Genomic DNA, 14,191 nt, shown 5'->3' with positions numbered 1-14,191 from the left:
TGCGATCCAGCTTTACATACGAAAGGATTCAGTCATCTCCTTAAGTTGCTTTAGTCCTTTTGTTCAGTTAAACATTTGCATACAACAGCAGTAAGGTAGTGGCTCAAGGATTTATACAAGTACTCACAGACACATTGAAAACACACCTGCCAGGTGACACACAATGCCTGGGTTCACTGGTGCGTATTGTCACATGATGAGTGCTCAACCACTCCCAGTGGACCTTTCTCCAAACTCCGCCCTTAGTGAAGTCACACGGAATGAAATCCTACACCAGCACAAGGAGTGTCAGATATCACAGAGTTTCTCCAGAATCGGGTGGCGCATAGAAAGTCTGGTGTGATTAAACGTAATCGAAACTTGCGGGCTCCAATAAGAAAAATAAGACGTCAAAACCCCAGACCTTTGAAGACTGGAGGAACTGCCTTTCAAATTATAGAGGTGGGTCTCTTATCATTGACCTGTGAGTGACATGTGATGAATATCGGTGAGTTTCTGAAGTTTCAGTATCACTTATACAGAAAAGGCAGCAACTGCTAAATTTAGAAGTTTCTTGGACTGTGTATTCTAGGTTTAAGCACAGCATTAGTTAGCCATAAGCAGACAAGACAGTCACAGAGGGAGTTTAGCAGCTTTTCTGGCAGCTGGTACTCCACCTCAGGTGAGGATCCAGTTTGACTAGTAGCCCTCTCTCAGGAAGAAAGAAGTCTTTGTGTTCTACTTGAGTGACAAGTTATATCCTAGTGTCTGTTTGAATGTCACAAACTGGACATTGAGAAGACAAACACATAATGTTTGGCATATTATATATATTAAACTTTTTAATCAATTGCATAAGTTAACATGTTAATTTTGACAGCTCAAAAAAATAATAAATATATATATACATATATATATATATATATATATATATATATATATATATATATATATATATATATATATATAAAATCTGAAATGATTGGAAAAAAATGAAACTAAACTAAAACACATTTTCATAACTCCAAAACTAACTATATTCAAAATTACCTTGAATTAATTTAATTTTTTTTTATTTTTTATTTTTTTATTTTATTTACAGTAGAATATAGTCAAAGTGGGACACTTTTGGAAATTGTACTTTTTCTTTTTTGTTGTCTCTTTTAATGATGATCCAAGTGCCACATACCTTGACATTATACTTTTATAGAAAGCTTAGGATGTCTCCTACCATCAAAAAAAGCAAAAATTATGAAAAACTCAATAAGGGGAAGAAGAACCTTTGAAGACCCTCTTTTGACCAAATTCCAGATTTATTCATGCAGTGCTGGTAAAGTGGTACAGAGGAAAAATTATTCTATAGAAAATATCTACATTTTATATTTTTATTACACACTTTCACATCATAAATCATAATATGTAACACTTACAAAAAATAATATATCACCTTTAAAAGAATTTGACCCCTAAACCTAATCTTAACCTTGGTTTACAAAAAAATAAATACAAAATAAAACTTTTACTACAATAACCATAGTATCAACATTGTATTTTGCAGTAAAGTTATAGTAACCCCAAAATGATTGGTTAATTGCATCAAAAGTATGGTTTCAAGTCAAAAAACATGGTCACTACAATATAACTATAGTAAATCCATGGTTCATTTTCATATGAGTTAGTCTCCTGAGACTTTCACAAAAGGAGCAAACAACAAGACCAAAAAAAGCCATCACCCTTTTCGCCCCGGACAAGGAAGGGAACGCGTGCCATCGACAGACCCCGCCTTCTACCCGTATCAAACCCTTCTCTCAACTTCCCGACCTTCACCGTGACCAAATCACTGTGAGGAAATCAACCTTTAAATGCCTTTTTATTTATTTTTATAAGTAGTATTAAAGGAAAATTAGGAGTGGAGACAGGAAAGAGGATAGGAAAAAGAGTGGGACAAAAGGTGAATTCGAACTCTGGTCGCTCACAAGAAATAGCACAGTCACACCTTCATTACACCTTGCACCACTGCAGCAACACTTATAGAGCAGTTTGTAATTAAATGTATGTTTCTTTTAGGGTGAAAATAGCTGTGTTGTGTAACAGGTGCTATTAACACCTGGTGCAAATAGTCACTCCAAAATATTTATGTGCTGAAAGTGGTTGGTGTGACAGGGTTGAGTTCAGCCTGAGGGACAAAACTTGCTTGGTTTTTATAAAAAAAAATCATGTTGTTTTTTTTTTTTTTTTTTTTTTTTGGTAAAATATAATTCTCAGCAAAGGAACACAAATAAATGTTTACATTTAATGGCAAAAATTATAAACAGGCTGCACATTTTATTAATTATTTTCTAGGTATAAATTCAGTGGACATGACAAAATGCTAGGTATAAGATAGAAAGACATTCTTTTATGATAAAGATTATTTTAATGCAATAATTCTTTTAATTCATTATAATGGACATATCAAGACCTTGTGAAAAGCTTTAAACATTTTATTTTAGTGAACCACCACTTTAAAAAGTCTGGGGGACTGAAATACTACCGAATCCCAAGAATGACCTACATATCGTGGCAGTTCCCTAGTGAAATAAACACTAGTGTCACAACAACTACAAGTTGTATTCATTTTCACACAAATCATGAGTAAAACGGCAGATTATCAAGTTATGAACATTTATCCCTCTGTTCCTCACACGATGCTATATTATGACATCAAAACATAGATATACTTTTAGTATAGACATATTAAGAAAGGCGACCAACTACATTTACAAGCTTATTGCAGTGTGATTAAGTTATGCGATAGCTCAGCTGAAAGAGCGTTGCACTTGCATTACACACGACCGGGGTAGGAGTCCTGAAGAGCATGCAAGTTGACACATTAGCCTAAAGTGTCATAGAAACACAACAAAATGACGTTTTTGCTTCAGCAATTATGTTTTTCACTTTTAGGTTTGGGATGTAGGTTTTGTTCATTTAAAACTTAATAAAGTATTACCCCAGAAGCCTCATTTGTATGAAAGAATATTTTTCCCTGATTTGCATTCCATGCACATGACTGTAATAAGCAGGGATATGCCCAAAGCCAAATACCATATTTGAAAAGGCACGGATAATGATTTCAAATAACGTATTCATCCGAATAATATATATAAAAAATATTTGATTGATCGATAAAGTGACCTTTAAAATAAACATATCCAAGATTACAACAAATGTATGTGTCTGTAAAGCCAATATTACTAAAGTATAAACCTTATTAATGAAAATGTGCACAGTGTAATTTAAAATCGGATGGCCGCGGACACTTTTTTTTTTTTTGCTCCTTTCCAGAGTTCGATGCACATTGTGTACAACTGACAGTTTAGCCTTGATTCGTTGGGTCTTTTAAGTTAGTGTTTAAGACAGCAGGCTGTAAATAGGCTAAAATAAGTGATTATGAGAAGATTTGCCAAAGTTTGTGAGGTTTGTAAGATAGTTTTGCAAATGTCCTGGCTCATTACTTAAAGTTCCAAATTCCTCATCTGTTTATTACTCTTTGTTTTCAGGGTTGTATTTCAAAATATTTATGTTGGCTTGAAAAAGCCAACATACTGATCTACTATGTGAGCTTATTATTATTATGTTGACTTGACAATGCCAACATACTCTTATACTATTTAAACTTATTCTTCTGAGACTATAATTTTCAAATGCAAAGCAACATGCAAAGCAACTCACTTCAGTGCGCGTCGTGTCTCTGACAACGCTCGAGCCCCGATGCCAGATCACTTTCGCTTGCGTCTTCACGAAGGTTTGTCAATTGTATGTGTTTTAAGCCTTGCCAGTTTGAACATTCAAGCGATTTTACACCATTCAAGCGCATCAACAGGCAAAACAACTCAATTCAGTGCTCGTGAGTGAGCTGTTTTGTGTGACAGAGTGCAGCGTCGCGTCTCAGACAACGCACGCGCCCCAAAGAGAGATCACTTTCGCTTCTTATTGCATTCGGGTGATTGCATGTTTTACACAGTTTATTGTACAAGTACTGAACATTTACTCCCAAAAGCAAGCCTTGTGCTATATGAAGAATAATATTCTGAGTGTTTTACAGTTGGTTTTATGTCTCTAGGTCTAACGGTCATTGAGTTTAATAGATTTATAGGGATACAAATATCTGCATAAAAAGTACTGAACATTTACTCCCAAAAACAAGTTTTGTGCTAACGGTCAAACGGTCATTGAGTTTAATGGAATTAGAATATTACAAACATTTACACTACTATATTTATTTGAAAACATATAGAATATAAATTCAGAGCCTTGTGTCATGAAAGGGATATTTTTAAGAACATTTCATATTTTTTGTGATATCATGATATCAAATGGTTAAATTGTTTAATAGGGCTAATAAAATTGATATGAAAAAAAAATCATTTTTTTTTTTTTTTTTTTTTAATTCAGCTTTGTGCTAGGCAAAGAAAACCTATTCATGCATGTCCAAGTTGGTTTGGCTTGAAAATGGTATAGGCACGGAGAGTTTAATGGGTATTGTCGCGAATGTCAAATATAAAACTAACTTTACCGCACTGAGCCGTGCCGCGTCTCAGACAACGCACGCGCCCCGAAGAGAGATCACTTTCGCTTCTCCTTGTGTTTGAACGGACAAATACATACAACATAATTTCAAAATACATGATATATTGGCGAGTCTGTTATGTCTCAAGAAGGGCCAGAGTGGCAATTGGGAAGATCGGGAGAATTCCCGTTGAACCGGTCAAAAATTGGGCCGGTTAGGTCCGAATGTTGATTGACAAGCTTTCATCTTAAAGTAAATGAATACAGATGCAGCAGCACGACACAGTATGAAAATTATGAGACTTTACAGCTCTCAAAAGATTAAACTCAACGAAACAAACTGCACAGAGTGCCTTCAATGTTGTATCATGCGATAAAACCCTCTTAAAGAGACAGTAACCATTTTCCCTTTGTCCTGAACATTTACATTCCGAGTAAAAGAAAAGTACAAATGTGTTATTTTTAGTCTTTTATTTCACTCTTACGTTGTAAAATGGCACGTTTTTGAATGGCATGTAAAAATTTAAAAACAATCACTCAACCTTCATTGATTCACTGGATCTGTTGCTATTTTAATTATCTAAAATACAAAGAACTGACCATTTAAAGTGTGAGCCTGTACATCTTGAAAGAGTTATAAACAGTTACAGTTCTACAATGTTATTATGTGCCTAGATAGTCTTTAAAATAAACTTAGTTTACTCAAAAAATGAAATTTCTCTCATCATTTACTCACCCTCATTCCATCCCAGATGTGTGTGACTTTCTTTCATCTGCCGAACATAAATTAAGCCTTTTAGAAGAATATCTCAGCCCTGTTGGTCCTTTCAATGCACATGAATGGTGATCAGAACTCAGAAGGTACAACAATCACATAAATGCAGCATAAAAGTAATCCATACAACTCCAGTGGTTTAATCTATGTCTTCAGAAGCGATGTGATAGGTGTGGGTGAGAAACAGATCAATACTTAAGTTTTTTACTATAAATTCTCCTCCCTGCCCAGTAGGGGGTGATATGCTTATGTAAATCACCCAAAACAGAAGAAGAACACTTAAGAGAGAAGAGTGCTTATGAAAGTGAAAGTGGAGATTTATAGTAAAAAATGACTTAATTATTGATCTGTTTCTCACTGCTTCTCATTTACTTGCATTGAATGGACCAACAGAGCTGAGATATTCTTCTAAACATCTTCATTCATGTTCTGCAGAAGAAAGTCATACACATCTGGGATGGCATGAGAGTGAGGAAATGATCAAATATCCCTTTAACATTCACTTATTTTTACAACACATACAATGAAGTCTTATGACAAAGTGAAAATCTTAGTGAATGCCGTATGTGGTATAATGACATGGAGAGCTTAAATAATTTTCAAGTAATTGCATATATTTCATATTTTTGCTGTGATCTTGTTTTATTGTCATCATCAAGTTCCAGTCCCTGTTCAAGGTTCGGGCTTTCTCAAGCCAACAAACAAACTTTAGCTTCTAGTAATTATTATTCTGGGACCCAAAAATGTCCAAGAGTATCTCCTCCTAGAGCTTTCAAGCTACAAACACCAAACTTGCCATAGACCTTCACACTGGTCTGACTTGAATTGCTGTATCTTTTCTAACTGATCGGACATCACATATCTCTGCACCAGAACATTGTAGAGACTTCTGGTTTTGTTCATTTGACTCAGGGTAGCAAGGAGCCTTTTGAGTATCACCTTGGTAACTGCCTAGCAACCAGATGGGGTTACCCTAGCAACCATGTAACAAATCACATATCTCTGCACCAGAATATCGTAGAGACTTCTGGTTTCATTCATTTGATTCAGGGTAGCAAGGAGCCTTTTCAGTATCACCTTGGTAACTGCCTAGCAACCAGATGGGGTTACCCTAGCAACCAATTTGTCATTCAGGAAAACAAGCAAGGGTAGGGTTGCATAGGACTTCTTGCAGCTGGCTGTCTATCTGTATGATGTTCCTTCTGTCTGTCTGACGTTAAGACCTTCAAATTTCCAACTCTTCAAACTATTTTAAACTTTCAGACAAGGCTTTGTCAAGCCAACATAAAGTTTGTCTTCAAACTTTACTATCTAGTTATTATTATTATTATTCTGAGCCAAAATTCTAACAGTATCTCCTCCTTGAGCTTTAAAGCTACAACCACCAAACTTGCCACAGACCTTGGGACTGTTCTGAAGTTTGTTGCTATGTCTTTTCTACCTGATCGGACTTCCAGTATTCCCATATCGAACTTCCGAACAGGACTGATTTTAAGTTGACTCCCATTCAAGGTGTGAAAACTTTTCCCTGTAATAACTCCTTCAGAGGATTCAATCTACTTCCTATCACTCCACCACTCATACTTTCTATCACTCCATCACTCTCTTTTCTATCTTTCCATCACTCCACTCTTTTTATTCTTTCTTTCACTCCATCACTTTAACACCCTAGCAACCGCATACAACCTAGCAACCATTTAGTGCACCCTAGCAACCAAAACCCATTGACTGCCATTCAAAATGGCTTAGATTGATATCTCCTGATCAGAATGTCATAGAGTCTTCAGGTTTGACTCAATACACTCAGTCCAGCAAGCAGCCTTTTTTGGATCACGCTGACAACTTCCTAGAAACCAGACGGACTTACCCTAGCAACCATGTAGCAAAACACATATCTCTGCACCACAACATTGTAGAGACTTCAACTTTGGCTTATTTGACTCAGATCAGCAAGGAGCCTTTAAATATAATTCTGGACAATACATAGCCACACCCTAGCAACCATTTCGTGCACCCTAGCAACCAAAACCCATTGACTTCCATTAAAATGAGCTTAGATGGATATCTCCGGATCAGAATATCATAGAGACTTCATTGTTGGCTCGAATGACTAAGGCCAGCAACCAGCCTTGTTAGTATAACCCTGGAAACTGCCTAGCAACCAAATGAGCTCACCCTAGCAACCAAGTAACAAAACATATATCTCTGCATCAGAACATCGTAGAGACATCCGGTTTCGTTCACTGGACTCAGGTTAGCAAAGAGCCTTTTGAGTATCACCTTGGTAACTGCCTAGTGACCAGATGAGGTTACCCTAGCAACCAAGTAACAAATCACATATCTCTGCAACAGAACATAATAGAGAATTCTGAGTTGGTTCATTTGACTCAGGCTAGCAAGGAGCATTGTGAGTATCACCTTGTTAACTGCCTAGCAACCAGATGGGGTTACCCTAGCAACCAAGTAACAAATCACTTATCTCTGAACCAGAAGACCGTAGAGACTTTGGGTTTCTTTCATTTAACTCAGGGTGGCAAGGAGCCTTTTGAGTATCACCTTGGTAACTGCCTAGCAACCAGATAGGGTTACCCTAGCAACCAAGTAACAAATCACATATCTCTGCACCAGAACATCGTAGAGACTTCTGGGTTGATTTATTTCACTCAGGATGGCAAGGAGTCTTGATAAGTATCACCCTAGTAACTGCATAGCAACATGGGGTTATCCTAGCAACTAAGTAACAAATCATAAATCTCTGCACAGAACATCGTAGAGACTTACAGTTTCATTAATTTGACTCAAGGTAGCAAAGAGCCTTTTGAGTATCACCTTTGTAACTGCCTAGGACTTCTTGCAGCTGGCTGTCTATCTGTATGATGTTCCTTCTGTCTGTCTGACTGTAAGACCTTCAAACTTCCAACTCTTTAAATTATTTTAAACTTTCAGACAAGACTTTGTCAAGCTAACATAAAGTTTGTCTTCAAACTTTACTATCTAGTTGTTACTTACTGCCAGTGTTGGGTAAGTTACTCCAAAAAAGTAATTAATTACTAACTACTAATTACATACTCTACATTGTAATTAGATTACTGTACTAATTACTCTGTCTAAAAAGTAATTAAATACTCATAACTGATTACTTTTCTAAAACCCATATCAACTTTTGACCAGATGGACAATAAAAAGATAGACATCAAATTATTCTTTTAATTCTTTAAAATAAATCCTATAACACCAAATAAATTATTCTTGAACTGTTCTTAAACTGCTCCTAAATGGTTAATACAAATCTGTAACTCAAAATCAATCACTCTCTATATAACTTCTTCCCCAAGCAAGTACATTAGTTGCAAAAGGCTGTATTTCATGTAAGCATCGTAACAGTATTGTAACAGTAAACAGTTTAAACAAGTTATAGCAGCCCCTCAGCAAACCAGAGCAGAAGGGAAAAAATATTGGTTTACCATTTATCACATGCTGAAACTTTATTTGGACTGAAACTTTACAATCTGGAATCATGTGTTATGATGCAACAGTCACATGAAGTCCTCTACACCTGAACTTCTTCAGAAGTTCAAGCTAGACGCAGCACAACACATGAAACATAACGCAGGTGTCTTGAGGTGCATTTTAAAATACTGAAGCTCTTTTTAACTTGACACGGTGTCTAAAATCCTTCGGTCCTGCGCGACACTCAAAAGAAATAGCAAGAAGCGCTTCAGCAGTCAAAGACATCCGTCTAGTGTGTGATTACATCAGAAAACAATTTAAACACAGTACAGATGTGCACAAAAACACGTTTGGTGTAAACAGCCCCTGCAATCTCTTAAACTTTACAAACGTTACTTTGTAACGTGTTACACACAACACTGATTATTGCATCTGAATGGACCAACTCAACACATTTTCCAATATCTCACCAAGACAGGCATTTTGACCATTCACACACAGCCACAAGTGTAAGTAACGAGCACTCTTCTTGCATTCGTGCACATACTAGAAAGCAGCTGCCAACAATACAGTACCGTGAGTACTGAATTATGTTTGTATTTGGTAAAATACTTATAACTCTGGCAATTACTCAGTATCTTTCTCATTCTGTTATTATTTTATGGTTAAAATGATTCTGGATGTTTTATTCACTCTGTTAATTTGATACAGGAATGTAGACTTTCACTTTATGCTTTTCTTGGCCATTGTCTGGTTTTGTCTAAGATTAAGTATAGAATGAGCAGACTGGAATGTATTTTCACAACTGTGATGCCAGGAAAGTCAGACATCCCTTAAAATGACACAGAAAGGTACAGACTACATCACACTAAGGGACATATAACAGAAACTAAATATAAATTTGCATGAATTAATAACATTTTCATGTGTGTAAAAACAAACATGCACATTTTCTGAATTATTTATTTATTTTCCTTTTTTTTCCTAATTGTCCATAGTATGTCATACTATTTTTCACTGCAAGTAATCTGTGCTACAAACTAAGACACTCCTATTATAATCAGTGCAATATAACAGCTGAATAAATTGTGTTTACTGCATATTGTATATTTGTGTATTGTTACAGGAGAAGTTAAACACTTGATTAATTATGTGTTCAGTCAGCCTTTTCTCTCAGGTCAAAGTCCTACGTGTATTGTAACCACTGGCTGTGGGTGTGTCTGCGATGATGTAATCTGACCCATAACATGACACTCCCTTTATATTTTACCTCATGACTAATCACTCAATTAATGAATTTGTCAGTAACATGCACAGATATATTACTCACAAATTGCTTTGCAGATGTGCTCCTTAGAACAAAACATATAATGTAATAATTGATTATTATTAATATTCTGTATTTAAAAATAATATATTTATAGTCATTGCGTTATTATTATTTTTTTCTATTTATTTAAGGCTTGACAAAGCTACATGCTGTCATAACTCCTTAAGCTTTCAAGCTTGATCAGGAAAACTGTGGATTCTATCTACTGGTATTTGTTTCAGGCCAGTGTTAAAGTTTAAAGGGTCAAATTGACCCAGGGGTCCATGTAGGGGTTAAAATTCCAGGCAAGGCTTTGTCAAACAGGCACATTTCAGGCACATTTTATCTATTATTTTTTGCTTTTATGTTAAAGGTATGTTATCTTATACAGCAGACTATTATAAATATGTAATGCTTATTGTACTGGTGAGATAATGTCAGTCATTTGCATTGTTATATCATAAAACACTTGGGAGAAAAAAATAGCATAAATAAACCTTTAATATTTGGTAAACTTCAGTTTAATTGTTAATAAAGAAAGTCGTTTTTGTGACATTGTGTATGTACGCAGTTGAATGTATTAAGAGCCATAATAACAAACTGATGATCATACCCTATCTGGCCAGATTATCCAGTTTATGTAAAAGAACTAGATGTTCGTGAACAACATGTCACACACAGTTTGAGATGTTGCGGTATTTGTCATTTGGGGCTATAGAAGACTGTTACTGTATTTACAGGTTTTAGTGTTTACAGTGTTGTAAGTATAAAACCAGTTGTCCCATTGGTATAATAAAATTAACCTAAACTAAACCTACTTGAACCTCAACCTCAGCAAATGTGAATCTTGTGAGAGTTTCGCAGAACAACATGTAGTTACACAGTAACTACTTTGTATTGTATGTATTTTAATGTTATAGTAGTTATAGTGTTGCTGCAATGGAATGAAAGTGAAAACAAACAGACCCAAGAGCAGAGGAACAGTTCAAATGATTTATTTACAACAAATAATAGTCTCTGTGCATTGTGGAAGTCAGGAATAAAATAGTGCAATCCTCCGTTGAAGCTTAGCTGACACGCAGCAAACTGGAAGGCAACCACACGCCCGACATGCGGGCAGAGATGAGGTATCCTCCATGTAAGCCCAGCTGACACACAGCGAACTGGAAGGTGACCACACATCTGACACGCAGGCAACAGATACATGAGACAGGGCCAACTAGGCAGAGAGAGTGAGGTTAGTACTCAACATCAAACAGCTATAATGTAAACACATTACAAACTACAACAAACTACACTCAACATTAAACAATCCAGAAAAGGACATGACACATGAGGGGATTAATATAGGCATGAACAAACAAGGGTCAGGTGCTACTTTCAAATGAAAGTTGGCATGATCAGTGTTCCCATGGAAACGCTGATTCCGCATGCCAGCGGCACCTGAAACACATGAGGGCAAAAATGTCAACACACTCGGAACAAAACAAACAGGGAACGACAATGCCACGGCCTTCGTCAGACAAAACCCAACCTGACAAGGTGACAGGACCATGACATCACCAGAGAGCGCACAGCGGTAACTCGTGCACAGCGGTAACCAAAATCCAGACCTGTGTGCTCACACAAAGAATGAACACCAAACACGAGACAGACAGGGGACGATAATGCCATGGTCCCATCAGATAGAAACCCAAACTGACAAGGTGACAGTACCCCCCCCCCCCCCCCCACAATGGGATCATCAAACAGAAAAAACAAGACAAACAAAATGAACATTTAACAAAGAACAGGAAACACAACAAAAAGGGAGGGAAGCCAGGGAGGGTGTTTAAGTAAAGGGGCATGGTCCGGAGGCCTGGGAGGAGGCCTAAGGGCAGGGTCTGGCGGCCTGGGAGGCGACCTCAGTGCAGAGGGGACAGTGAACTGGGCAGCAGCCACTGGACAGGGTTCAGAAGGGAGTGACTCAGGGGCGGAGCCATGGACGGCTCAGGCGTGGGCACTGATCGCAGCTGGGGAGCGGCCTCCATGGCCATGGACACTGGCTGCGACAGAGGAACGGCCTCTGCAGCCGTGAGCACTGGCAGCTTCAACTGACAAGGGAATGACCTCCGATGGCACTGGTACGGCCAAGGCTTCAGGCACTGGTTCTAGGGCGGTTGAGGCTTCTGCCGCTGGCTCTGGGATGGACGAGGCTTCAGGTGCTGGCTCAGGAACGGACAAGGCTTCAGGAACTGGTTCATTGACCATGGCAGGTGTTGAATGTGGTCGTTGTCAGTGGCAGGGAACCGTGGGCGTGACAGTGGCAGGGGAATGGCCTCCACGGCTGTGGATGCTGGCAACGGCAGGGGAACGACCTCCGTGGCTGTGGATGCTGTCATTGACTGAGGAGCAGGTGCCTGGCTCCTCCTCCGCCTCCTCCGGGTGGTGATAGGTTCATCACACTGCAGCAGGGCCGGATCTAATACTCGGCAGAGCTCCATGGCAAATGCTAAGAACGTCACGCAACAAGCACGTCCACTGTCCCACATGGTGGTTCCCCAATCAGCGGCACTTCCGGTGAGGCACAGGATGACGTAAGTCACCTTCATGCTCACCGACGCGAAAGCAGAGGGCTGTGATGTGAAGAACAAGGAACATTGCGAAAGGAATGCGCTACAGGATTCAGCCTCACCTGAATATGGGGCTGGAGGAGGAATGCGGCATGTTGGGTTTGAGTCCACCTTAGTCAAGTCCGAGTCAAGTCCGAGTCTTTAAACAATCGTGTCCGAGTCCAAAAGGGGCCGAGTCGAACTCAAGACCGAGTCCATAACAGGCCGAGTTCGAGTCGAGTCCGAGTCCGAATGAATCTGTTCATGAATCTGAATTTAAATTGTAACCGTATGCTCAACATCAATATTTTAAACGGATTTTAAACTTCACAACTAAGAAAAACAGTTTGTCAAATCAAATCAAATCAAATCAAATCACTTTATTGTCACACAGCCTTATACACAAGTGCAATGGTGTGTGAAATTCTTGGGTGCAGTTCCGATCAACATAGAAGTCGTGACAGTGATGAGACATATACCAATTTACAATAACATCAAATTAACACAACACAATTTAAACATCTGTTATACACATAATTACACTCAACAGTATACAAATAATAACATACACTGTACAGTATACAATACGCACTATATAGATACACATTATTCAATAAAAAAAAATATATATATATAAAAAAGTATATATATATAGAATGTACAGTATTGTACTGTATTGACATTCAGGCTGTCGGTTGATAGTCAGTTGTTAAGAGAGAACATAATATTATAATAATAATAATATAATTTATGACAGTCCGGTGTGAGATATAAGAGTAAGGGTAATAAAGTGCAGTGCTGATGTATTTTGATCATGGGAGATCAAGAGTTCAAAAGTCTGATTGCTTGGGGGAAGAAGCTATCATGGAGTCGGCTGGTGCGGGTCCTGATGCTGCGATACCACCTACCTGATGGTAGCAGTGAGAACAGCCCATGGCTCGGGTGGCTGGAGTCTCTGATGATCCTCCGAGATTTTTTCACACACCGCCTTGTATATATTTCCTGGAGGGAGGGAAGCTCACCTCCGATGATGTGTCTGGCAGTTCACACCACCCTTTGCAGTGCTTTGCGGTTGTGGGCGGTGCTATTGCCGTACCAGGCGGAGATGCAGCCAGTCAGGATGCGCTCTACAGTGCAGGTGTAGAACCGTGTGAGGATGTGGCGGTTCATTCCAAACTTCCTCAGCCGTCTCAGGAAGAAGAGGCGCTGATGAGCCTTCTTTACAATGACTTCAGTGTGGATGGACCATGTGAGTTCCTCAGTGATGTGGACACCCAGGAACTTGAAGCTGCTGACTCTCTCCACTGGTGCTCCATTGATGGTGATGGGACTGTGTTCTCTGTCTTTTCTTCTGAAGTCCACCACAAGCTCCTTTGTCTTACTGACGTTGAGGGAGAGGTTGTGCTCCTGACACCAGTGTCCTCTCTGTAGGCTGTTTCATCATTGTCAGTGATTAGACCTACCACCGTCGTGTCATCACCAAATTTAATGATGGAATTGGAGCTATGTGTTGCCACACAGTCATGTGTGTACAAGGAA

At 38.5% G+C, this 14,191-nt stretch overlaps 1 protein-coding gene across 3 annotated transcripts in view; it reads left to right on the top strand.

Annotated features, from left to right (window-relative positions):
* Positions 1 to 302: 302 nt before the first annotated feature.
* Positions 303 to 14,191, top strand: part of lima1b (LIM domain and actin binding 1b) — a 91,677-nt gene continuing 77,788 nt past the window's right edge. For 2 of the 3 annotated variants that reach the window (XM_051676610.1, XM_051676607.1), the window contains exon 1: positions 310 to 441. The gene's annotated coding sequence lies outside the window, so the exon portion shown is untranslated. Of the gene's footprint in view, positions 442 to 14,191 lie in introns of all 3 variants that reach the window. The other variant, XM_051676608.1, reaches the window with a different exon arrangement.

The sequence above is a fragment of the Myxocyprinus asiaticus genome, chromosome 37, assembly GCF_019703515.2.
Source record: "Myxocyprinus asiaticus isolate MX2 ecotype Aquarium Trade chromosome 37, UBuf_Myxa_2, whole genome shotgun sequence".
Lineage (NCBI taxonomy): Eukaryota > Metazoa > Chordata > Actinopteri > Cypriniformes > Catostomidae > Myxocyprinus > Myxocyprinus asiaticus.
The sequence above is the reverse complement of the archived record's forward strand: the minus strand, read 5'-3'. Positions and strand labels throughout refer to the sequence as shown.